Source organism: Alligator mississippiensis, chromosome 12, assembly GCF_030867095.1.
Source record: "Alligator mississippiensis isolate rAllMis1 chromosome 12, rAllMis1, whole genome shotgun sequence".
Lineage (NCBI taxonomy): Eukaryota > Metazoa > Chordata > Crocodylia > Alligatoridae > Alligator > Alligator mississippiensis.
Window position 1 is genome coordinate 28,866,675 of NC_081835.1, and position 27,693 is coordinate 28,894,367.

General features: G+C 44.6%; 2 long non-coding RNA genes across 2 annotated transcripts in view; one reads left to right on the plus strand and one right to left on the minus strand.

Moving 5' to 3' along the window:
- The window catches only part of LOC132244507 (uncharacterized), a 78,237-nt gene that overhangs the window by 24,983 nt on the left and 25,561 nt on the right, over window positions 1-27,693 (plus strand). Inside the window, exon 2 of the long non-coding RNA XR_009456026.1 lies at window positions 1,677-1,810. This is a non-coding gene — a long non-coding RNA (uncharacterized LOC132244507). The remainder of the gene's footprint in view (window positions 1-1,676; window positions 1,811-27,693) is intronic.
- The window catches only part of LOC109285088 (uncharacterized), a 56,005-nt gene that overhangs the window by 22,009 nt on the left and 6,303 nt on the right, over window positions 1-27,693 (minus strand). The window contains exon 2 of the long non-coding RNA XR_009456027.1: window positions 1,643-1,760. This is a non-coding gene — a long non-coding RNA (uncharacterized LOC109285088). The remainder of the gene's footprint in view (window positions 1-1,642; window positions 1,761-27,693) is intronic.

The window sequence follows — 27,693 nt, forward strand, 5'->3', positions numbered from 1 at the left end:
CCACGGCCTCTCTTCTCTCTCCCTCGAGAGCCTGTGGGGGCACCTCGCTGCCACAGTGCTGTTATTGGAAAGAATGCATCCAAATCCCCATGATTCTTTCAAGTTGTCATGGCTCCCTTCTAGTCTGAAAGAAGGTGGCTGAGGGACATTAAAGTATTGCATAAGAAGGACATATGCCTCAGGTTACTTCAAGGAACATGGACTTAAAGAGGTGCCAGCTGGTGTGTACAGAGTGGAGCAAAGGGACACAGCAGACATTAGTGTATATGACTTCATAATTATGCATGGACATTGTGCTATTTGGGTCTTTATCTCAGTTGGATGAGATGTAGTATGACTGCAAGGTACAATAAGGCTAGAGATTTCAGGCTGTGATGTTAATTAAATGGCTAAAGGCTGTAAATAAACCCTGCTGTCAGGAAGAGACTTTCCTTTGTTTTATTCAAGTCTGATATAAAACAACCTGTTACTCTGACTAGTTGCACTGATCAACTCCTCACAGGCTAATTTTTCTCACTGTAGAGCTTTCCAAAGCAATTAATGAGATTCACATCTCCTTCAAGACTATTGTAATTCATACAATGAATGCATACCATAGGTAAGGTGGAATTGGCTGACTTCGACCCTGGAATGGGCTTGCTAGCAGCCCATGCTCACTACAGTTTGACATCAGCAGTTTCACATAGTTCAACAGAACTACTTCTGATTTACCTCAGGGATAGGAGAGAAAATCCAGTATTGGTCCCTTTATCCGTAAGTCAATGAATCCATCTTAGCCCTTGTCTGCATTTCAGAAGACACTAGCAAAACCCCTTGGAGTGGGTGCAGCATTACTGGTTGGAGGAGGTTTCTGTCAACAGAGCTTCTGCCCCTATGACAGCAGAAAAACTCCTCCTGCTGTAATTAAAGCAGCAGCAACCTTTATATTGTAGATGGCCTGCTCTCTCTAATGAAAAGGTGACCTTAAATAAAGAGTGCCTGGGCATGTAGTAAAAAGCCACATGAGGGATTTCTCATACTTGTGTCCTCTCAGTGTCAGTTTCCCATATACAAGCAGCAACGTTGGGAAGCTAAAAGTACCGCACCATCCAGCTTCTATATTCTGGTAAAGAAACCTTTTACCCATCTCAAATTATTATTGTGTTACTTTATAAGACCACTAGCTGAAGTAGCCCCTCTGTGGGCATGTCTACATAAAACATTTTCTATGGAGTTGCATAATTAGCTCCGCAGTAAACATCTCAGTGCCTACACATGTAGCCCTAGGTCACAGGAAACTAGTAAACTCCACAGCAGAGTTGTAAATACAAGGACTACTCTGCTATGGAGTTTTTTACTCTGCAGTAATGCATGTGAATATGCTGACATGGCTGGCTGGGGCACGAGGGATCTTCAGTGCCTGGCCCTCCGCAGTACTCTGAGCCAGGCAAGAGCATCCCTGGGCTGGTAGGCTAATCCCCAGAGCCCCCTGCCAGCTAGGGCTGCTCCAACCCAGCTCAGTGTGCTACAGTCCCTAGTACCCATTCGAACACTGTGCCCAGAAGCAATACATTCTGACATGATATGTGGCAGAGTGTATTGCTACACCTTAATTGCACATGTAGACATGCCCTGTAAGAGCCAAGTTAAGCTTACAACTTACATTTACATTTTTCTTCCTTTGATTTCCATTTCAGATGGGGCAGTCAGTTATTTCAAGAGGGTAAGACTGGGTCCTTCCAGAGCCAAAAGACCAAAAGGCTGTTCCATTTCCTGAGGACCTGCCAATGGAATGAAAATGAACTTTGCAGTCTGGTTCTTCTTATGTCAGGTATCGATTGAGCTTTCCGGATCTCAAAACACCATTTTCATGGTCAAGGAGGCTGCTTACAATATGCCAGAAATAACTTTTTTTTTTTAATAAAGGGACTTATACTCAGGAAAGATGCTTGTTTGATGTTGATGCCCTACAGGCACAAATCTGTCATGGTGTAGGTGGAGGCAATGTAAGCCCAAAAAAAGGAGCTGCGGGGAACAGAAGGTCAGCTTTGAATAACAAAGCATGCTGGGTCAAATACATATCTGGCGTGGGGGCCGATACAGTTGGTGGAATTCCAGCAGGGCTGAACATAACCCCTTCTTTCTTTCTGATCTTTACCACATTAAACTTTATACCATGCTGTACTCAAAAAATATAAAGAATTAGGTATTTTAAGTAGCAAGTTTTTCCACATCAAGATTGAAATTAATCTATTGGAAGCTTTCTTAGGATACTGGCTATGGGAAGCTACACGCTTATGGGAAAGAAGACTTCTATGGTGACATATAATCTGCTATACTTGTGCAAACTGTATGACAAGATGGAATGCTTACATCACTACAATTCATTTCTTTAAAGCCTTTTGGTGGGGCCCTCTGGGATCTTTCTTTTTGGACTCAGGACTCCCTTAGCACTCAAGAAATCCTGTGGAGATTCCCAGCTGGCTGAGGTACCCATCAATATTACTCTATGTATTGGCATGGAAACAGAAGTCACTCCTGAATGATACTGAGGCTTCTTCCTTCTCAGTGCTCCTAGTTCCTACCCAGTGGGCACATATACATGTTCATTAATGCACAATAATTATAGCACATTAAGTTAATACCTGTAATCAGTGCTACTGTACATTAGTGCAGATGAATGCTTTTTGTGTGATGCTTAGTGTGAATTGGACTAATCTACTGTGCATTAGCACAGTTTTTGCCAGCCGCACTAATGCGCAGTAGAATTAGTTCAATGGGCATTAAGTATTTCATGTAGATGCGCCCAGTAAAACCAATGGACCCAGACTCAGATCTTTATCTAACCAAACAGCAAGGTGTTACTAAAGTTCCAGGCTCTTCCTAAAGCATTTCCCCACCTCTGCCAAGAATTAATTATGCAGTATGTTTTAGAAGGATTGGTGGGAGAGAAGGGTAGAACACATGTTTATTTTAACAAAATGTTTGCTTTCCTGGTTGGAGTAAATTCAGTGTCAGTTTGCTTGGTTCTCTCTTTAAGAGCATAATAGGCTAAGGGTGATATGAAACATGTTGTGTTAGGCTGAGTGATATGTTAATAATAAGCTAAGTTTTTGTTATGAAATGGTCTTGGGAAGGGTGGGTTTTCTCAGGGAAAGCCTTCTGAACAAGCCTGACTCGACTAATCCCTCAGTGCTGCGTCGCTCATTGCTGCATCATGATGTGGGGATTATAGTGCTGGACACCTGCTGGTCTGTCTTGCTTGCCTGTTATGTTGGACTGATCCAGAGCCCACTGATGCCAGTAGAAGCTTTGTTAATCATTTAAACTGAAAAGATCCCATTGGTTTCAGCAAGCTTTGGACCAGACCCTAAGACAGTAAATTCTCTGGGGCAAGGACTTCTGTCTCCCAACTTGTTCTACATAGTACTAGGGAGGCAATCAGTGCTCATCAAATAAATAATACAAGAGCTGGTGGTGTGAAAGAAGCAGATAGGTACAAAAGCATTTAGGGATTTCAGAAGCATGTAGTCAGTAAAAGCAACACCTCAGTAAAGGACAAAGAGGAAAGTGTACAGACTTGATAAATCCTTGATTTCTATCTAACCAACAGTTTTGCTAGGTGTGGGAGGAGGGATTCATTCAAAGATGATTAGCCGGCTACCCCTGAGAATTGTTTGTGTGCATCGGCCATTCCTAAAGGCGCCCACGTACACCAGACATAGGCCTCAGAGTTCAGTTTATTTCATTTCATTACTCTTCTTTTTCACAAAATTGGTTACTTAAATGGCAGCACATGCAGTAACCCAGAACAAATATCTGCTTTGATTAGAAAACAGACCAAAGGCTTTGTTTGAGAGTTGCTCCCAATCAGCTGCAGTTCTTGTTGCTATTGTGATGATGTCTTGATTATTTTAGAATGTCTCCTGCCCCCTTAGTGAAAAGAATAAAGCAAATATATTATTTTGCTGAGCTTTCATGTCATTCCCTATCTAACAATCTATTTTCCTTTCTTTTCTGTCTCCTTGTGCTTTCCTTCTCTTAGCATTTTAAACTGGCACAGAATGAAAACAAAGCTAATGAGTAGAAGCTGGAGAGGTTGCTCGTAGTCATATTCTGCTGTTGCAGCAGCAGCCCGTTTTACCACTTTGACCTGGAAGCCTGGGGTAATTTGCTTCCTTTATGGTGCTATAACTCTCAAGTTACAGCTCTGAGAAACAAGATCTGAACCAAATCATTGTTTTGTACTTGGTATTTGGGAATATAGTTGAACACAAATTAAGGTAAAAGGCTCCATGGCACAGAGAGAGAACCAATTTCTCATTTAAGGAAAGAGATGGGGGAGGAAGACAAAGTAAATTGGTGGGTGTCAGAGCTGCTGAATTAGTGCTATAGTTGTCTCACTGTCCTTGGTTTTGTACTGCCTTATAAACTACTTGTGAATTGGGAATGAGCCCTGACCCCATCTTGTACTAGGAGCATTGGCCTGGAAGACACCTCTTGCCAGTCAGTTGCTATCAGAGGTAACTACTTCATATATTACATTTTATAAGCTAAACTTCCCTTTTTGAAGGCATCTTGCTGAAGAGGGTTTCCCCTGTTGTTCACTGTTAACAATTAGGACTTTAGCACATTCTTGAGAAGAATGTTGCTGCTTTACAAAAAATGTATATATTTCATGTATGATGGGGGTGTTAAACTCACCTGGGCCCCCCAAGACAGATCTGGACTGCAGGACTCTCTATAGGGTGAGTGGTGGGGTAGGGGTTAACACAGCCATTATTCACCTTCTTCTCCCACTACCAACATGTATCCTCCATAGGATTCTGTGGCTGAGAATTCAGCAGTGGGCCCTGGCCTCTCTGGAAGCCCCATGGGTCAGGTGAAATGGCTCTGTGGGGCAGATCCTTGACTCCCCTAATATATAATATATATCTATGGATACCTACTACAAAGAGATTGTAACTCCTTTCAAATTTGAACTTTATATACCTCTTTGTAGTAGACATCCATACCTTTTTCTTTTTAAAAGCAGTTTCACCATAGAGCTGTCCATTCAAATCAGAGTAATTTTAGGAACACAATGTTTGAGACCCTTTAGCATCTTCTTTTTAATAATGAAATTATCTCCACAAACTAGTGCAGGGTTATAGCCAACACATTTTGTTTAAAATTAAAAATAACTACTGCAGAATGACATTATTGCTTTTCTGTTGCTACCATGCTTTGAAGAACCAAGTGAAGCAATTTCAAATTAAATTTAAATCTAAGGAGCTTCTGCCATTGGATTTTTCTCTTAACATCTTACCCCCTTGATACTTAATGGTTGACAGGAATGTTGTGGTTTCATTAAGGTGGGATATGTGTGAGGGATGGGTTTATTGGAGTTGGAGACTGGAGTCAGATCTGAGTTCTACTCCTGCGTAATACTGAGCAAGATATTTAAGCTCTCTGTAGTTTAGTTTCTTTGCCTGTAAAGTGAAAATTAAAGCTTCCAACCATGCTGTTTTGTTTAACCCATTGTCACAGGGCACTAAGGTGTGCCTGCTCCTTGAAGGCAGCCTAGCTAGGGTGGCCTGCAAGCTAGGCAGAGCTCTACAGCTGCAGCTTGCCTGAGGAACAGGCTAACTGGGTAAATAGCCAGCACCTGGAGGTGGTCAGCTGACCGGAAGGAGGCAGGGCCCTGGGTACATATGACCTCAGGGCTGGGGCTGGTAGGGTTTATTCTCTGGCAACTGCCAGGAGAAAGAGGCCCTGCACAAGAGAGCTACCTGAGACATTTTGCTACCTCCAAGTACAATAAGGCTCCAGAAACCTATAAGGTACGCAGGGTTAGAAGGCACACTGTATGAGGGGAAAGAGTTGCTTTCTTAAAGGTGCAGTGCACAGCCTCTTTTGGTGATTATGATGTTATAGCCCGGGGGCTTATGTTTAGGTTATTGTTTGTACCTGAGGTTTGGGATGAGGCTGTAAAGGAAGGTACGGAGGTCTCATTAATGCCCAGAGAGGGCATGCAATGATCTTGCACCCTGCCAGAAGTGGGTGCAGGGCTTGAGCAGTTAAGAAAGCCTGCAACAGGCAGAGAGTGTGAGGCACAGGGTCCAGAGGACCTGGTGCTAGAGGGGCACAGCAGAGACAAGGGTCAGGGAGCCTGGCACCAGAGAGGGCACAGCAGAGACAGGGGCCAAAGAGCCCACTAACAGAAACCAATCAATTGGAGCTAGTGCCTTGGAGCCAGGTCCAACACAGTGGGCCTAGCCAGATTAAAGGGGTGGAGGCTGAGTAGCCAAGGCCCCAACTGAGGAAATAACGTTCATATAACACCCATGAGGCATGGGGCATGGTAAAGGGGAGTTTTGGAGCCATGCAATTAGCCCATAAGGCTTGAGGTTCCTCATGTGGCACAGTACTGAAGGGAGGTCAAACAAAGGTCTTGTCAAACCAACCTGGTGGCCTTCTACAACCAGGTCACCAAGTCCTTGGATGCAGGAGTCGCAGTGGACGTAGTCTTTCTGGACTTCAGGAAGGCCTTCGACACAGTCTCTCACCCCATTCTCAGTAAGAAACTAGGAGACAGTGGTGTTGATGCCTACACGGTCAGATGGGTCACTAATTGACTGGAGGGCCGCACCCAGAGGGTGGTGGTGGACGGGTCTTATTCGACCTGGAGGGATGTGGGCAGTGGGGTTCCCCAGGGCTCAGTCCTTGGGTCCGCACTATTCAACATCTTCATCAGTGACTTGGGTGAGGGGGTGGAAAGCACCCTGTTCAAGTTTGCAGATGACACTAAGATGTGGGGGGAAGTGGGTATGCTAGTAGGAAGGAACAGGCTGCAAGCAGATCTAGACAAGTTACAGGGGTGGGCTGAAGAGAATAGGATGGGGTTCAACACTGACAAGTGCAGGGTGCTGCACCTGGGGAGGAAGAACCAGTGGCACACCTACAGGCTGGGGAACTCCCTTCTCACCAGTGTTGAGACAGAAAAGGATCTTGGAGTCATCATTGATGCCACAATGAACATGAACCGACAGTGTGGGGATGCAGTCAGGAAGGCCAACCATACTGTTATGCCTCAGCTCTGTATTCTTGGGCAACCCTGGCACAGGATGCAGTCTGTCTGACTCACAAAGGACTCACCCCCCCCCACCTAAACGAAACTGATTAAGATGCAGCGAGAAACACACCTAAGACCCTCCAGATAAGGGTGATATGAGTGAATCAACTGCCCTAGGTCTCATTTACATCCGAGATGGAACCAGATGACCATTCATTTACATGAGAGATGGAGAACAGAAAGCCTGAAGCAAAGACTGCATTGAATTCTGGGACCAGAGAAGCAGGGGAGCACTGCATGATGGGAAATCTGTGCTTCCAATGTTAATCAACCCATGTTCACACACACCCAGCTCAGCATTTATCAGACCAGTTCTAATCTGGATTTACTAAAGACTTTTCCCCCCCAGACACACACACACAGCTCTAAGTTTAATAGGCATCTCGGGCCGTACATTCCCCGGTCCCACTATGGGAGGCCTATTTAAACTTGATTGACTAAAACTCGGTTGCCGGGTTAGGGAATGCTGAGGCAAGAAACTGAATCAGAGGGGGTATGGGCAACATATGAACAATGGTTAAGGGTTCATCACAGCATCCAGCCTGCTGGAGCCCTAATTACAGGTGTTGTCATACTTTTCCCGAGACGACTGGTGGGAGTCCTCTCCACAAAAGGTTATGAGCACCCCAATAATTGCTTTAAGTCTGTTAAAAGACTATAGTAAAATCTGGAAAAGTCATGCTAAGCTGAGGCTTGTACACAACAAATAAAAATCCAAAATCCTGATGCTGCAAGCTATCTATTGTTCCTGAAGAAACCATGAGATATCCCATCAGTATATCTGCCATCCACAGGAATTTCAAGCTGGCTCCCAAGTATTTGGGTTACTCCCTAATCTTAAGTGTTTCCTGATTATCAATCAGTTTCCTGAGATGGTCCAAACCAGATAACCCCTTGTCAATAGAAAAGACAATGATTTACACAATTAAGGGTGCTTCGAAGCAGCTGAACTGAGGGTATAAAAATCTGTAAGTGTGTGTGCTTCAAGAAGAAGAAGAAGAAGCAGGAGGAAAGAAGAAGAAAACTCCTGTGCTGACACCATCCCCTGTCATTCTTGGGACGCTGGAAGAACAGATCGTCTCTCTCTTCAAGGACTGTGCTACAGACTGTGCCCGTCAGCTTTGCAGCCTGAGTACCTTGGACTAGGTGAGATCCCAGCGCTTGCTCTCTCTCTCTCTCTCTCTCTCCTCTCTAGGCATAAACTTCTGAACCTGAACTGTATCAGTTAAGCTTGAGCTAAGTTTCCCCAAATATTTAGTGAAACCAGGGTAGTATTTTCATTGTTTGTGTTTGTTTTTCTTTTGCATGTCTATTACTACTAGTACTATTATATATTTCATATGCTTAGCAATAAATAACTTTTATAGTCAAACTGGTAGCAATTGGGTATATTTTTCCTTCTCTGCTTCTCTTTCCTCCCGGGCTCTGCAGCAACGCTTCTTTTACCTAAGCTAAAGATCCCTGTGAAGCCCAAAAATATTGTGGGGTCTGCTCATCAAGAGGCCAAAGATTGGGACGTGCTGAGTTTGAAACACATAAGGGGATCAGCTTGTACAGGCTGATTGATCCAGTTTGACTCAGACGTGCCCTTATGAACTGAATGCTGGCCCATGAGGGTGTCAGCTGGACACCCAGCCGGATTCAGAGGGATTCTGTTCACCTGTGTGCTTGTCTCTGACTGCATTTTATTGTTGCTCTTATGAACTGATTCTTGGCATATGAGGGTGTCAGCCTGTCCATGCTGATCAGCCCGGCCAGGTCAGGCGTGTCACATTAATTTGTGTGTGTTTGTGTGTATGACTGATTTGGTGACTGGAGGAACCCAGTCCCATTGAGATTGAGTCCTGCAAGATAGCTCCACTGGGGGTGAGGGCTTGCAGAAGGGAGATATACAGCTCCGTATAGTAACACAAGCAGCACATTGACAGAATCACCAAGACCCTAGAAACTATCCCTAATAAATGAGCACACCCCAAAGTAATGGGCAAATTTGGTAACAATACCTTTTTGTGCATCCACAGATGCATCTCAAGCAGGTCCAAGGAGGTGATCCTCCCCCTCTATAGGACACTAGTCAGGCTGCAGCTGGAGTACTGCATCCAGTTCTGGGCGCCACACTTCAGGAGGGATGTGGCCAATATGGAGAGGGTCCAAAGGAGGGCCACTCGCATGATCAGGGGGCAGCAGGGCAGGTCCTATGAGGACCTGAACCTGTTCAGCCTCCAAAAGAGAAGGCTGAGAGGGGATCTAGTGGCAGTCTACAAACTAGTCAAGGGGGACCAGCAGGCATTGGGAGAGTCCCTGTTCCCCCGAACAATCCCGGGAGTTACAAGAAACAACGGAAACAAGCTAGCAGAGGGTAGTTTCAGGCTAGACATTAGGAAGTGCTATTTCACAGTCAGGGCGGCTAGGACCTGGAACGAACTTCCAAAAGAAGTGGTGCTGGCTTCTACCCTGGGGGTCTTTAAAAGGAGGCTGGACGAACATCTGGCCGGAATCGTTTGACCCCAGTACTCTTTCCTGCCATGGCAGGGGGTCGGACTAGATGATCTCCTCGGGTCCCTTCCAACCCTACCAACTATGAAAGGGCTCAAGGACCAGTGAGTTCTGGTGAGGTTCATTGGACCAGGGTCATGCAAAAGCCCATGGGCAGCCTCCCAATTTATTTTGCCAGAAAGGCATGACAGGAAAGACAAGAGGGTGCCCTCAGGACAGAGCTGGCAAAGTCGGAGAGCTGCCAGGGGCATCACAGACACCCCTGGGGATCCCGCCCCGTGATACTCATTGATATTTAAGTTCTTCCAGATCCTGAATGGAATGTGGAATAAACTGTGTTATGAGCAGAGCAGGGAGAAGTCTGCTTCCTGAACTGCAGTTTTTAATTACTGAATGATTAACTATTTCACAACTTCTTCTCATTTGTTCAATTTTTATATCTTGTTCTCCTGTCATAGTTTTCCAGTTTCTACTGAAGTATTGTGCTTTTTCCCCTCTAACTTTCATCCTTTGGATAGTGTGCTGAAAAGTCCCTTCACATTATAATTTTAATGTAGTTAATAGCAACACATCACTGACATTTTCTTAACAGCAAAGTCTTGACTCGTCACATAGAATTGCTGTGGCTGCATTTGATGAAAATTCTGGATGCTGTGTTCTTTCAGGTACAATAAACTTAATTCTTGGTCATGCATAGGCATCTCAAATTAATTATTCAAGTACATTCATGTTTATCTTTCTGGTTAATTTAAATATATTGCTTAAAATGAGGAAAATTAAGTAATAGATTTGACACGTGGTATACTGATTATTAGTCAACTGTCTAATCTTTCTAAAATGCACATAAAATAGACCCATCTACTTTGTATCCAGCTCACATCTTCCTTCTCTCCCCCTTATGGATGTGATGAAGACTTGTTAAACACAGCTGCTTAACTAGCAGTTAAATGATGAGGAAAAAAATGTTTCCATGTTCTTTTTTTAAAAGTCTTCTGGAAGCTATATCAGCATCAGGAATATCCTAGGGAAATGAATCCTATTAAACATTAATATGAATGTCACATAAAGGAGAGAAGTTTAAACCTGCTCAAACAGTCTGAGATGGAGAAAGGTGAACCATTTCTTTCTCTGTATGCTTCAGACTAAACTACAATAATCCTACATTAGGAAACCTCCTCAAGCCTTTGATGTAGAGTAGGTTTGCCCAACACCTTTAGGGCTTAGGCTCTATGATTTCCAGAGCACAGTGCTAATAATTGAACTCTTCAAGTTACAGGCACCATTCAACAAACTCTTTAAGCATCAACTCAATTTTAAAACTGTAAAGTAGCACTACTGAATAGTGTCTGAGTGTGTTGTGCCTCTTGCACAATTCTTTTAACATCTGATATCTCTAGTTGGCCTCTTTTTTTTTAGCCTACTCTCCTTTACAATCTACTTGTAGTCCCAATCCAATTTCAGTGAATCTGAGTCCCTATGACTTCCCACTTCTAAACTGAACATAAAGAGTTTGTTGAATCAGGCACTGTTATTCCTCGTAGACTCTATCAATGCAATTCTTAACAATACAGTTGTCTGGGCTCCTGGAACAAACTTCTCCAGTTCTGATTTTTGGATACAATCTGGTCTGTTTAGTTTCTGTTCTAGTCTTTGAGTCAGAATTGTACAAAGCTCCTCAATTCCCATCCAACTCACCCTTACTGAGACCAACATTATAAATTAAGCACAAAGTAACATTTATAAAATTGGAATGGGACAGAAAAGAGGAGGATCATGTCTGTCTACAATTTTTATCCCAATATCCTCATGATAGTTTCAATAAAAAATTAGTTGGGCAAAAAAGTTATAGAATAATAGCCAGAAGAGTTATAAGTAAAACTCTTAAATGCAGTAGAGACAAAAGGGAAAACAATGACTGGGAGTATTTTGGCTGATAGCCAGTTTTTATTAAGGAATGTAACTATGCCTTAATGCATTGCTTTTCTGAGACACTTGAGAGAGTGGGTAGGAAAATCAGTTGTGTTTTAACAAAATCAGCCTCACCCCAGCCTGAAATTAAAACACTAACATTTCAAATGGCTTTTTATTTATCATCATTTACTCATGTCCATAACTCCAGCTCCCTTTAGGAGCAGAAGTAGGGAAATACAGTAAATAGGGTTGTTTTCTGAGTATTTCTGGCTATTGAATCTCAACTGATCAACATCCATCTGATGAAGAAAAATTTAAAAACTTTTGATAGAAACACTGCAAACACTTGGGCACAAATTCTCAATTAGTGTTCCATCAACTTCAGTGAAGCTACACTAATTTTATACTAACTGAGAAACTGTCTCCTTAGATGTTTCCTTTCCCATAAAGCAGGCTTAACTCTTAACATCCTAATTAACAAACTGAAATAGGGAACTACCAATGATATTTGTTTTGCAATCTTTCTAAAGCCAGCAAGCCTTAAAATGTAATCCTTATATGTATAGGAACATGGGGTAAAACATTTCAACAACAACTTAGGCATTTAAGACACTGGCTCTTCCATCACTTAGAAAGTTTTAGCCATGAATGCTTTTTTCCCCATATATAATTAAAGTAAAACAGAAGGCATCTATAGCAAAATAAGGGGGATAATAGTGGGTATGAGATAAGGTTATGCATCATGTTACAACCCATCATGTTAATATAGACGCATTCAGCATAACTGCTGACAATGCTATTCCACGTCTCATTCACGACAGTGCCCAACACAGTCAGCTCTTGAATGGCAAAGTCGGGCATTGAACTGCCCTGTCTGTAAAGTAGGAGCATCATTGAGAACATTTCAACAGCTTTTTTATTAAATCTTATCTTTGATTAGGCACAGGGGGTGGGGGGAGGCTTGAGAGAGGGGCAAACTGAAGGGGAGGCTTTCTGCTGTGTAGGGGAATCCCTGGAGAAGGCTGTCAGGGGAAAGCTGGTGACAATGGGAAGAGGCCTATTAAAATGACCTTTTCTGTTGTCATTTGAGTCAATTTTTATATCCTCCTGTGAAATCTGAGTAAATATGATGCAGGCACAGTAGTATCAATTGGTAGCAACATCTGGTTTGATTCGCATCAAATAATTCTGATTCATTTCTGGGGACATTTCCAAAGTGAAACTGCTTGAAGACAATGTATTGATTAAACTCATTTAGTTTTACACATTGGGTTTCTTTAACGATAGCTTCAGAAAGTAGGAGACAATGGCAGTCCATCACTCCTGACTAAAAATACCCTGGCTGTATCCAGATGAGTGCGGCCGTGCAGTATTTGGTGCCGCAAACATGTATGCTGCGCCTCATACAGCATATTTTAGATGTTCTCCGCACTGCAAGGGCATGCTGCCCATGTGTGCACTGCTCTGCTTCTTTCCTATGGGATTTTTATCCAGAGGTCAAAAACAAACCCACAGAAAAGAAAAAGCAGAGCAGCATATGCATGGGCAGTGCTCATCAGTCAAAAGCGGAGCTGGGCCACCTGGCACTGCACTGCGGCTGCTGGCCAGGCTCCGCACAGCAGAACCACCACTGTTGCAGCCTCAGGAGGCCCCCAGGTATGGCTGCTGGGACCAACCCAGCGCTGGCCTCAGCCTTCCCTACCCAACCTGGGGTAACTTACTGCACACCAAAACACACATGGCACAGGCGTTCCCTGGGGACAAGTAGCAGCAGTGCAAGGTGCACCACTGTTACTTGCTCCCGGGGGAACCAAACATCTACCCTATCTGGATGCGCCCTTTGAGTTTGGTGAGGGGGGAATTAATTGCAAAATTAGGACATGACTTTCAACAACCATTGTCTCCAGGTTTTTGAATCATTCAGGGGTTGTTATACTTGGCTTGCAATATGAGGACTTTGTGGTGATGAAATAGGAAAGCCTGTCCCAATGAAGAAGAGTTCAGTGTTGTTCATATACTGTTATATGCTGAGAGAAACTGACAGCTGGCCCCACTACCTCCCTACTGTAATGAGCCAAGATGTGAAAAGCTGATGTTATGCCAGTTCCAGTTTTTCTTTCCATGCTCTTTCTTTGAAAGTAATATGCTAATCCCGTTTTAAGCAGTCTTCTATAACTCATAGGTTTGTTGAATCAAGTCTTCTTCAGGAGAATTGTTTTAGCTTCTGACTAAAGTATGGCTGGTATGTAATACATATCATTGGCAATCCCTCAATTTGAGGATTATCTTCACCACACATCATTCATGGGTCTTGAGGTGACTTAAGAGTCCATTCTTTGAGCCACAAATCCATTGGCAGATGCTGCAGAGGAGAGTAGGCTGCAGGCTGGCATTCCTCTCCTTTGTCTTTCTTTGGCTCTCTCTTCTCTGCTTTAAGGGTATAGCAGGCTGGGCTGGCAAAGCATTGCAGCAGACTGCGCACCCCAGGCTGGAGGAGTCTGCAGGCAGTAAGGATATTTGTACGCATGTTTGCATTGCACCTCTGGGTGCTTTTAAAAGGGCCTGGTGCTGTGGTGCATAGAGTTGTATAGGTGGCAAAATGTACATCAGCACTGAGAAAATGGCGACAGCGTGCTTTTAAACTAAAACGCATCAAAGGTGTTTTAGTTCAAAAGCACACTGCCACCATTTTTGTAGCACTGATGCACAGTTCACTGCTTATACAACTGCATGCAACGCAGCACAGTGTATCTCAGCTCATGTGCAGAACAGACTCGATTGATTGGATCTGCTCTGATGCTCTGGATCTCTGGCACATCCCGGCACAAAAATGTATAAATGCCTGAAGGTTAATTGTATACCTTCTCGGAGGACATGGCCAGCTGCAAAAGATAAGGGGCTGGTCAAAAGAAATTAAAAAGCCCCTAGGGAAAGGATTGAGTTGGGGGAGAGGGACAGAGAGAGAGAGAGAGAGAGAAGTTGAGACTGAAGAGAACTGGAAGTCAGTAAGAGGGTTATTTGGCTATTGGCTACAATACCAAGCCAGACACTCCTTGGGTCTGGGAAGAGACTCAGAGCTGCAAAGTTGGAGACAGCAGTACCACAGCAAGTTACTCGCCCTGAGAAAGAAAAGGAGGACTGCAGTGCAGGAAGAAAGCAGTAGACAGCTGGAGGAACCTTTTTGGGGTCTGTGAATTAACCATTCACGGACTGTGGGTGAACCCTGTGTGATTAAGTTAATCTTTGGGTACTGAGTGGGGTGTATGCTGGTTCCTGAGAGATCAGTGTGGCCAGGAAAATAAAGAACTGGATAGTCAAAGGACTGTTTGAGCTAAGTGATTCCCCCACATCCTGCTACAGAGGGCAAGACACTTTACCTGAAAATGGGCTGCCACTTGGTTGAGGTTGTGGCACCATTGGGCTAAGTACAGTCAAAAAGCCTGAGGCTGAATTGATTCAATCTCTGCAAATAGTCTTAGCTGCATATATTAAACCAATAAGCAAGTGAACAGACATTCACTTTTGATTCCAGAAATGTAGCCACATGACTGAAGTGGTCCAGGCCAGAAGCTGGGGAGGGGTGCTAGAGCATGCCTCCCTGCTCAGCTGGAGCAGACAGCTTGGGCCAAGTCTGGGCTGTCCACCTTAGAAAATTTGCAGGGGAGGTGCAAGACATCCTAGAATGCTGGGGGACTGAATTAACTTGTATCTGGAGAGGATCTGGGACAGAAGTTCAATAAACTGATTTAACCTAAATAAGTTAAGTCTGATACTACATCCATCCACGTCTATCTTAAATCAGTTTTGGCCATTTTGAAAGTGGTGGTTTATGTTCATTAACCTTCTGCTGTGTTACAGATCTGAACCAGTTTCTGATCACTTATACCAGTTTGTGCAATTTCTGTCCCTAGCCTTGGAGTCAGGTGGCAGCCAGCTCCTCTGAACTCCTGATGTCAGCATCAGTTTTCTTGAGGTATGTCTTCAGTGCGTCTTTGTAGTGTTTTCTCTGGCCACCATGAGATCTCAGGCTGTTACCAAGCTGTGAGTAGAGCATTTGTTTTGAGAGTCAGGAGTTGGGTATCCATACACAATGTCCAGTCCAGCAAGGCTGGTGCTTGAGGATCACCAACTCACTGCTGGTAGTATTGGCTTCAACAAGGATGCTGGTATTTGTGGTGTGATCTTCCCATTTGATGCAGAGGATTTTCTGGAAGCATCTGTGATACCTCTCCAGGCTCCTGAGATAATGATGATGGGTTACCCCTGTTTCATATCCATAGAGGAGGGTGGGGATGATGACTGCATTGTAGACCTAGATCTTAGTGTCTTTCTGGAGGTCACAATGAATAAAGTCATGCTGAAGCAATTTCCCAAAGGAGGCATTTGTTCACTAGATCCTGTGCTGGATCTCCTTATCAATGTTCACTCTGAGACAGATAGCTACCAAAGTAGAAAGTGTGCAACTTCCTGCAGATTCTTTCCCTCAATGGTAATTTGCGGTGGGGGGGAGGGGATCACCTTCATGGGTAGGGGCAAGTTGATAGTGCCATGTAATTTCTTGATGTTAAGAGAGAGGCCCAATGTACAATAGGCTTCTCCAAAAAGATGCAGCATGGTCTGGAAGTTTTCCTCAGATGGTTTTCCAGGATGTTTTCCAGGATGGTGCAGTCACCAGCATACTGAAGGTCCAGGATGGTTGTTTTGAGTACTTTGGTCTTTCAGTGAAAATGACCCAGATTGAAGAGCCCTCTCCCTCTTCAGTATTCAGTGTCAATTCCAGAAGGAAGGTGGTCCTTAATGAGAACCAGAATGACAATAAAATTAAAAAAAAACAAAACAGAGTTGGGGCAGCGATGCATCCTTGTCTGAGCCCAGTTCATATGACAAATGGATCCATCTCTGATCCGCTACATAAAACAGTCAAAGTCATCTGGTTGTGGAGAAGCCTCAGGACCTTGGTGTACTTTTCAAGGCATCTAAATCTGGCCAGGACTTTCCACAAGACATCAAAACTGATGGAATCAAAGGCCTTTAATAAGGTCAATGAAGGCCATATGCAGGTCCTAATATTGTTCCTGACACTTTCTTGCACCTGGTGGGCAACAAAGGTCATGTCAGTCACCCCATGGCATAGTCTGAAACCACACTGAGAATCTGGCAGGACTTCCTCAGCGAGATAGAAGACGGTTCAGGAGGATGCATGAAGAATTTTTCCTGCTATGAAGAGGAAGGCAATACCTTGTTAGCTCCCACACACAGATTTATCTTCTTTCTTGAAGACTGTCATGATGTTGGCATTCCCCAGAGATCTCTTTTGTTGTTCCAAAGGCATAGAATAAATATGTGGAGTCTCAGTACAAGTTTCTCACCATCAGCCTTGTAGATTTTGGCAGGTATGCCATCCGGTCCAGTAGCCTTGTTGTTCTTAGTTTTCTTAATGGCATGCCAGACTTCTTCAGGGATAGGAGGGTTGACAAGGGATCCCCTTTCAGGGTGTTGGGGGATGGACTCAGTGGTGATATTTGCCAAGTTAACTCATGGTTCAGGAGTGCCTCAAAGTGTTCTTTCCATCTAGCTTGGATAGACTCACTGTCTTTGAGGAGCACTGATGCATCCTGTGATCACAGGAAAGTAGGACTGTGGAAAGTTGGACTGCAGATGGCTTGCATTGCCTGGAAAAAAAAACTATGCACGTCATGTTTGTCAGCATAGAGCTGGATCTCTTTGGCTTTAACTTGCCACCACTGACTTTTGATTTCCCAGATCCTCCTTGGAGCCTCAGCATTGAGGAGCTAATACATCTCCTTTATTTCCTTAATTTAGCTAAGGGGTGGGTTAAATGGAAATGAAATGATTGGTCAGACTTCCAGTCTCAAGTCCTAACTTATTGAACATGTAAGCAATACCAATATTTAAGCAAGGCTTTAAATGCAACACTTAACCCTTAAGCAAGCCCTAACGGTCAATACAGATATTCTTACGTAAGCCTTCTGATGGATATGGTGAATTCAGCTGGCCAGGCATTCCTCACTTCACTGTGGTTCAAGTGCCTGTTGTTTTTTTGTCCTGTGAATTGCTCTCCTCCATCCCTCAGCGTTATGTTCTTTTACAGTTCTTATGTGGTGGTCCTGTTTACAACTCTGAGCTGTTCTGTATTCTCTGAGGTCTTATGACTTTGAGTTGCAACTGCTGTGGTTACAATTTTGCTTCACCGTTTGCCTAATCAATCTTTACCATTCATGCATTTTCATTGCACTTAATCGCATGTCTTTAAGCTGTTCTGTTTGAAGCATGTATGCTTAGCAAACTATATTTCTTTTCATTGCTTATGCTACATGCCTTATGCACAAGTATCCACCAATGATCTTTCAAATGGTTGTTCGTTTTCCTGTCAGGCTGCTGTCCATATCCTACTGTCTTGGACTATTAAACAACATCCTCTTTTAACTTTCTGCTGACATGGGTTACAAAACGATGTCAAGACACAGAATGGCATTACTTATGCTAAGCAGTTTGCTAAGGCAACTTTCAGGCCTACATCCTTCTGCTGAGATCAGCATCTTGCATAGCAGAATGAACTCTTCTCTTCCAGTTGAAGAGAGCTTGGATATTGGCATTGCTCTCATAGAACTAGTTTTGGTGTTGACAGGTAGTATAGCCAGTGGATTCAGCACAGGCCATGTGGACAAAAGTTTTAAACCCCTTCAAGAGTTGCTCTGTATTGCCTTCATTTGTGGCCAGGGCAGAGTTTTTCATGGAGATACTGTCAGATCCTTACAGACCTTCAAGTCTTGAAGAGATTTGGTGTTGAGCATCCTTAACGTTGCTTTTAGCTGGTTTCAGTGTTTTGGAGCAACCTGTATGTTCACAGAGGATATGACAAGATGGTGATCTATCTAGTAGTCCTCAGTTCCTCACATGGCTTCCATGTTCTGGACATGCATTCAATTAGGGGCTCTAATAGTAACATAGTTGAGGAGGTACTGGTGCTTAGAGCAAGAATATTTCCAGGTGGCTTTGTATTCATCATTTTGTCTGAAGATGGTGTTCAAGTTGACAAGGCTGCTACATGCATTTGCTCAGGAGAAGGAGGCTGATGGAGTTGGCTTTCCTTACTCCTTCCTACCCAATGGTGCCATTCCAGAATTCCAGGTCATGTCTGACTCTGATGTTGAAGTCACCAAGCAGAATTGTCTTGTCCTCCTTGCAGGTGTTAGTCAGTACATGGTTGAGGTTAAAGTAGAATTGTTCTTTGACATCATCAGCATCAGGTGTCAGGGCATATGAATGGATGACAGCAGGTTGTTTGCTGAACTTAAGATGGAGGGTCATAAAATGTTTCTTAATACCCATAAACTGGTCTATAAGTTGACTGAACTTATTCTTGATGGCAAATTTATTCTTGAATCAACTTATTCTTGATGGCGAAGCTGACACTGAACATGTCTGTCCTGAGCTGGTTTCCTCTTCCAGAAGAAAGTATAGCCTCCACCTTCTTCCCTCAGCTGACCCTCATCCAGTCATCTTGTCTCACTCTGCGAGGCATCATCATTGAAGCTCTTTAGTTCCCTGGAAATGATGGCAGATCTTCTTTCCTTACATTCATTGTCTTGGTTGTTCATCAAGGTGTGAGCATTCCATGTTGTGAAAATCATTGTCTCTTTATGATGTTTCCAATTGAGGAAAGAGTGTGATCAAATGTGTAATGCTGCTGATTTGTAGCAGTGCACAGCAATGCTGCACTGTAGCTTCGAAAAGTGAGGGCCAACTTTTTTTGGCAGGTATGCCACAAATTAGCTTTCTCACGAGTGCCACTTTGATCTCCTTCTCCTGCCCCTCCTCTCTCTCTTGCTCCCTGCCCTATCACTGTTGTGATTGCCTGATCCTTCCCCAATCTGCTGCATGCCACACAGAGGCTGCCTGTGCCACTTCGGTGACCTGTGTTGCAGGGTGGCCATCCCTGGTTTAGAACATGAAATGAGGTGTAGGAAAGCAATAAAGAGGAACATACGGTGAGCAAAACGGAATATTCCTTCTATAACTTCCTTGAAAGGTACAGTTTGAGTTTTCATCAGTTCAGTGCTCCCAACGTTCTTCATGCTATGGCGTTGGTTCATATTTGGATACACCAATGACACACTGTTGGGTAGTAGTGGGCCCCTATGAAGAGGTTCTGTCAAGCAGGGCAGGCACTAAATGCTTGGGATTTAAATCCCTACCATAATTTTTCAGAGTTCTGACACTTGCTTCCCTAGGTGGCTGTACTGAGAAGTTTTAGAAGCGTTCTTACTTTTAAACTAGCACTTGCATAGCAGGTCCACCAGTGCTAGTGATGGCAGAAAGGATAAAGCAGATTTTTCGGCCTCTGTCATAACTGTTCAAATCTAGATTGTGCAGATGTTAGAAGATCTGTGCCTGGTCTAACAGGTGCCCAGGCTAGCAGTGGTGATGTCATATCCTGGGGAATTGCTAAATAGTTTTACAATGAAGAAAGGATACACAAAGGAACTTAAGCATTGTGATGCTGAGTACTGCAGTGCCAGGCTTTTAGGCACCTGGCCCTCAAAGGAGAATCAATAGCCCTGAGTTAGTGCCCAGACTCCCTATAATATATCTCAGGAGAATTAGGTGCTTCAGAATGGGGATTCACAGCAGCCAATGTGCTGATCGGAGGATTGCTATGCTAACCAGTAGAAAAGGCCAATAGCAGCCATTTGTCTAAACATAGCTATGGATGTACTAACTTCCACTAGGGTGCACAGCCCTGCACTTCTGCTGGAGTAGGCATGTCTAAACCCCTTCTCACTCATGTCTTCTGAGGGATCACTCCTAACCACCAGGCCATAGGATATTCACCATCCCTCTTGTGAACCTGTGACCCTGCAGCAGAGAACTGGGCCAGGGAGAAAGTGTAGCTTGGTAATGGCTTTCATCTAGGGAGACCTAGGTTCAGGTCTTTCCTGCTAGGTTGCTCAGGCACAGGCCTAATCTGTCTGTCTGGACAGGTCTTGGGGTGAAGAGCTGCCAAGCTGTTGAGCACTACCAAGACTGATGCTTCTTAGTTAATGCAGAAGCTGAATTTTGGGTGCCCAGGGGCCCCTACTGGTGAGAATTAAGGAACAACTTCCTCTGGGACTAGGAAAGAGTTTTGAGAATCATGCTCCTAGATTTAAGTGTCTAATTCTGCCTGACTCCATGTTGGGCACATCTGAAGCAATGCTCCTAAGCCTGTAGTAGTTCAGAGGCATCACTGCACAGGGGTCTGCTAAGGATTGGGAGCAAGCAGGACTTGCACTAGAGGCCACAATGTACTGTACTCCACATCTGTACTCCAGATACACAAAAGTTGACCTGTCTTCTAATGTTTTAAAGAGCCTGCAGACTGCTAAGCTAAAGAGAATGTAGCTGGAGACTGCTGATTTACCTTTTTCCCCTTTCTGATAGTATGTAAATCTAAGACCTAGATGTTCTTCTGCACTGTGGGATTACATCCCTCCATAGATCTAATCCAAATTTTATTTTAACATATAGACCCATGACAATGAAACCTGTCTTTTGCTCTACAAACTATGCCACATTTCTTAAGAACAGAACTAGGAAATGGAACATTTCTGTAAACTTCCCATGCTCCTTTAGCTATTAATCAACATATCTATAGCAGACTACAATAACCCAGAAGCAAGATACCTTTTACATTTTGAATAGAATATCTTTAGGAGTCTATTGTCCCTGTGATATATGAGTATATATTCTCTTAGTTGCCATTGCCATATAGGAAATTGAGAATATTAAATAACTTAAATTGTAGTATGTAGCTAAGTGCAGAAAATAAAATATTAAAAGTGAGTGGAGAACTTTCCACTTTCTAATGTGGAAAAACAGCACTGTAAGGGAGATTTGCTTGTACACAGAATCACCCAGAAAATACTTTATTGAACTGAATTGTGTTTAATTTTTTGTATAAAGAAGGATCAAGAATGGTAAGAGAGAAATTAAGTTAACAGTATCCTGCTACCTCAGACTTTTAAATCCCAAGGTGAATAGTACAAGAACTGAAGACCTTTCCCTTTTTATTTTAAACCTCCAATCTATTTTCCCGCCCTTCAGAGGGACACCATCATCCTGCCCAGGTCACTTTCATTTCTGTTTCTTACCATCTTCCATGGTATCGCTGTGGCATAGTCCCCTTAAGTAATATAGTGTTTAGATGGATCAAGATTTGGGTTTGGGTTGTTAGTGATAGACACTTCAGATAGTAATGGTGAAAACTGGCTGTTGATCATCTGAAGATCATCAAGGAGCACATCTGTGATGGGCCAGCATCGGGGATGATGCTCAGGGGCAACTAGCACAGTTTCATTAGGGGCAGGTCATGTCAGACCAACCTGATTGCCTTTTACGATCAGGTCACAAAAGCATTGGATGCAGGTGTCACTGTGGATGTAGTCTTTCTGGACTTCAGCAAGGCCTTTGGCACTGTCGACCACCCCATCCTTATTAAAAAAACTAGGTGACTGTGGCATCGATGCCTACATGGTCAGATGGATTGCTAATTGGCTGAAGGGTTGCACTCAGAGGGTGGTGGTGGATGGGTCATGTTCGACCTGGGGGGGAAGTGGGCAGCGGAGTCCCCCAGGGCTCGGTCCTTGGGCCTGCACTGTTCAATTTCTTTATCAGCGATTTGGACGATGGGGTGAAAAGCAAACTGCTCAAATTTGCTGACGATACCAAAATTTGGGGTGAGGTGGGCACGCTAGTAGGGAGGGAGAGACTGCAGCAAGACCTGGATAGGTTGCAAGGGTGGGCTAACAAAAACAGGATGCGTTTCAATACTGACAAGTGCAGGGTGCTGCACTTGGGCAGTAGTAACTGGCAACACACTTATAAGATGGGAAACTCCCTTCTTAAGGGCACGGAGGCAGAAAGGGATCTTGGAGTCATCATTGACTCCAAGATGAACATGGGCCGACCAATGCGAGGTCACGATCGGCAGGGTTAACCAGACCCTATCGTGTATCCACAGGTGCATCTCAAGTAGGGCCAAGGAGGTGATCCTCCCCCTCCTATGCGACACTGGTCAGGCCACAGCTGGAGTACTGTGTCCAGTTCTGGGCACCCCACTTCAAGAGGGATGTGGACAACATTGAGAGGGTCCAGAGGAGGGCCACCCGCATGATCCGGGGACAGCAGGGCAGACCCAACAATGAGAAGCTATGGGACCTGAACCTGTTCAGCCTTCACAAGAGAAGGCTGAGGGAGGACCTGGTGACCGCCTATAAACTCACTAGAGGGGACCAGAAGGGTTTGGGGGAGACCTTGTTTCCCCTAGCACCCCCCGGGGATAACAAGGAATAACGGCCACAAGTTGTTGGAGAGTAGGTTTAGATTAGACATCTGTAGGAACTACTTCACAGTTAGGGTGGCTAGGATCTGGAACCAACTTCCAAGGGAAGTGGTGCTGGCTCCTACCCTGGGGGTCTTTAAGAAGCGGCTCAATGCCTACCTGGCTGGGATCACTTGAGCCCAGTTTCCCTCCTGCCCAGGCAGGGGGTTGGACTTGAAGATCTACAAGGTCCCTTCTGACCCTACTTCTATGATTCTATGATCTAATAATAGCATGTATGATTAGTAACAGTTACCACCATTACTACATATCAAAGCTTTAGAAAAAAATAGAGGGTTGTGGACTTACTCTGACCATGCTCTGGAAATGCTGTGAGCATTTATTATTCTCTTTACTTTGTCAGTGCATAGTAATAGTATAGTGATCCAACTTTGAGAGATTAAAATTTATTTCTACTGTTTTGTGAAGACTTAACATATTTCTTGATTCAGGTCTGAGTGAGAAATCTTGCCACATCCCTTTGTACTTTGTGTAATAGTTATGAGGACTGTTTGTATAACACTGTGATCCATAAAATGTTCACTTCTTGCACTGTTACAACCCTACTGTATATATCAAATTAGATTTGATGCCATGAACTGTTTCCTTTGACATTTTTTTGTTTGTTTTTTAAAAAGTTAAGTATGTTTTAGTTGGCTACTGCATTGCTTTGCAGCAAATTTAACTGAAAGTAAATTCCTCCAAAATTATTGAATGAAACTGTGTGTAGTTTGCTTGAACCACAAACAGTCAGGAATCTGTATAACATAACAATACAACTGCTAGCAGTAGGTCATATATACAAGATGGTACAAACTTGTTGGTTATGGACATGATGAACTAACCTTGAGCCTGAGAAGTTACTACTTAATCTTAAAAAGGATCCAGAGAAGTTAGTCTAGGAGTGGATAAAAGTACTCATCTGAACTTGTATATTGTATTAAATGAAAACTAGAGAAATTAAGCAATCGAGAATAAAATAGGCCCAGAACAACCTCCTCTTTCCCTTGTTTTATTGCAATTCATTGTTAAATGTAAAGATCAAAATATGTTTGCCTTGTGCATAAAGTACACAACCTATAAACATTTAGTGATGGAAACCTAGAAACACCTATTTCCTGCATAGTACTTTTCATCAGCAGCTCTCAAAGCATTTATTAAAGAGGTTGGTATCATTGTCTCAGTTTTACAGGCATTAAAATTGAGGCACAGATGGGTAAAATACTTCTTTGTACTGAGAATATTTATAGATAAACTTATAAAAGCATAACAGATATTAAGAAGACATCACAGATGATTATAAGCAGGGGTCTACAAAAGTCAGAGGCAGCTGGCTGATTTTCACAGGCAGATCACATGGCCAGCCACCATATTTGCAGGCTGGGTGTGGTGCCCCTCCCCACACACACACCTCTGGCTGAGATGTCCCAACAGTCCCTCCTGTCCCCACAGATTGCCTCATGGCCCAAAACTAAGCCATTAATCCACATGTTAATTGTGGATTAATGACTTCCACAGGCTTTATCAGGGTAATTATGCTATGGTTTCAGGCCATCCCTAAGCAACAAGCTTCATGCTTTTGGTGGGCTTGCTGCGAAAAAAGACAAATAAACTTACCAGCAAGGAGAAAAGCATGCAGGAAGCCCTATAGTCTTGGAGCATTGGGGGGGAGGGGAGGCAGAGGGTAAAGGGTGGGAAACAGGGGGATAGGGGGGAGAAGCAGTTCACCCCCCCCCCCCGCTTCATTCCATTCCCTGTCACTTTGCATAACTCTGCCTCACTTCCATAACCCAGATTCTTCATTTGCATAATCCCACCCTCCCACTCCTTTCCCTGCCTCTCATTCCATCATTTGCATAACCCTGCCTGTGTTCCATCCCTCCCTGCCCCTCTTTGGGAATCACTCTGCTTCCCCCACTCCTTATTCCATTATTTACATAATTACACAGTCAGATAGGTTGCAAATTGGCTGGAGGGCCACACCCAGAGAGTGGTGGTGGATGGGTCATTTTCGACCTGCAGGGATGTGGGCAGTGGGGTTCCCCAGGGCTCAGTCCTTGGGCCCGCACTGTTCAACATCTTCATCAGAGACTTGGATGAGGGGGTGAAAAGCACCTTGTTCAAATTCGCAGATGACGCTAAGATGTGGGGAGAAGTGAGCACACTAGAAGAGAGAGACAGGCTACAACTAGATCTGGACAGGTTACAGAGGTGGGCAGATGACAATAGGATGGGTTTCAATACAGATAAGTGCAAGGTGTTGCACCTGGGGAGGAAGAACCAGCAGCATACCTACAGGCTGAGGACCTCCCTTCTTGTCAGCACAGAAGCAGAAAAGGATCTTGGAATCACTATTGATTCCAAAATGAACATGGGCCGCCAATGTGGGGATGCGGTCAGGAAGGATAACCTCCTGACTGGAGCAGGGAACCCTTGGTGACTGTTGCTGTTTCATTCAGCAGGGATGAGTTTGGCATAATTATGAGAATTTTCATCTTCTCTTAACCAATTGTTCTTCGCTGAAGGTGGGGAAGCACTGGCTTTGATTTGAGCTACTTTATCCAAGAGTTTGGGGAAAGCACTGTCATACTGTACTGCTCAGACAGTACCTTGCATAATGGGTGTGTGTCTAGTGCCTAGGCTCTTTGTGACAAAAGAGCCTAGGCACTATAGCAATAGAAACAACAACTGGGAAATAGCGCTGTTTGTACTGAGTAAGTATACATGTCATGGCTAAATTGCTGTTGTCATTACCCATACTACTTTGTCACTTGTATCTAAGCACAAGCACAACCTGTAACAACAGCTACAGGTTGTGCTTGTACTTGGATATAAGCAGTGAAATGAGAATCTAGTAAAGAGTTCTGCAGGCCAAAACTCTTGGGAGACAGAATAGTTAGACAGGAAGGAATACAGCCAATTTTAATGTGAATCCATATCCTCTTGACAAAGTAAAGTATGTCCTTCAATTGTAGATGGAGCCATGGAAAGTGAAAAAATGCACCACAAAATTCCTCTTGACCAGGGTAATGTGAGAGATACTCACCCATTTTATTTACTCCTCAGCATAATCTTTGCCATAAGAAGCAAATCTGCTCCCACATCCCTGCATATGTAGATGTCTTCCTAGGGTAAATTTCCTCTGCTCTAGAGTAAATCTACCTCAGAGCATTTACATGTGTAGATGAGTCCCCTGTTGGTGAATGTAGCTTCCTAAACAGGCAGGGAAGGAAGGAAAATGGAGTAAGCACATCTCTACTCTGTCTCCTCAGGACTTTACACAAAGCCAGCTTCCTTCAACTACAGCTAGAGATCCCCTGCATGATCAGCAAAGAAGTCAATGAAAGGCAGCAGGCATGAGCCCAGACAAGCATGCAAATTCAAGTGCATAGAATAAAAAAGATGAACATAAAACATTGTGAAGAATTGTCTTGGGGACCCCAGAAAGGCAGGTTATATGGAATGGGAACAAGGATCTATACATGTGTTATGGGGTGGGTGGGGGGTGCTTTAATTAGAGCTGCTCCAAAAGGGATTCTGCATGGATGCCCTTAAGACAGGGGCAGGCAAAACACAGCCCATGGGCTGGATCCGGCCTGCCAGGCCACTCTATCCAGTCCATGGGGCCCCTAAAAAAATTTAGAAAATGTAATATTAATCTGCCCCTGGCTGCCTGTCAAAGATGACAGGAGCCAGGAGCAGTAGGACCCAAGGGAAGCCAGGGCAGGATGATGCAACAACAAGGCCCATCTGGCCCTACCCAGCCAGAAGCCTCTGCCTAGCAGAGCTTCTGGCCTGGGACTATGGGGCTGTTCAAGCCTCCCTGTGCCAGAGTGGGAAATTCAGGTAAGGGGGGGAGGGGGAGGACAGGGGAGTACTGCAGCGATCACCCCAGTCCTCAGGGCCAGGTTGGCTGCTGCTGAATCCAGTGTCTGGCCATGCAGTCAGGAGCTATGTGGTGTAGAGTGGCCAATGAGTGGGCAGGAAAGTGGGGAAGAGGAGGTGGGTGGGGGAGAGTGGCAATAAGCAGGCACATAGGAGTGCAGCAACAGCCAGGCAGAAATGCAAGGCTGCACCTGTGTCCCAGGGCCAGTACCGGTGGGGCCCAGGGCAGGGCAGCAGGAGTGGGAGGCACAGGCTGGCAGGGGTCTATGGAGCCAGGCCAAGCTGAGCCAGCAGGGAGATTGGGAAGCTGCCCTGGTTCCATAGGGCCCTTCTGGTGCAGGCCTTACACTCCTGTCTAGCTGCCGCTGGCTCCCATGCACCCTCTCGCTCCCAGTCCCCATCCCCCCCACTCTAGGCCCACGGTACAGGTGGAGATCGGAGTATGCAGCCCCAACCCTGCATGCTCCATGCTCTTCCGTCTGGGTTAAACAGTGGCAGCGCAGGGCAAACTGCTGCTTAGTGTGGGGGAAAAATGGTCCCTCCCCCTCCCCATGGCTGGTGCTTCCTGGTGCAGCTGCTAGGAACCCACGTGGGGCTATCCTGTGTCTCTACCACATCACTGCTGCCTGCAGGCTGCCCCATAGGGCAGCATTAGCAGTGCAGAGCAGACACAGGGCAGCCCTGCAGGGGCTCAGAGCTGCTGCACCAGGAAGTGCCGGCAGCAAGAGGGGGAGGGACTGCTTTTTACCTGCGCTGGGCAGTAGTTTGTTTCATGCTGCAGATGAGCCTGGGCCCTGTGCTGGCTCCAAGCTTGCCTGTCAGGGTTGAGCAGCAGCAGCTGTGCACAAACTGCTGCTTGGCATGGAGGAAAGTGATTCCTGCACCTCTCCACTGCTAGGCAGATTTTGCTGAGACCTCCCAGAGC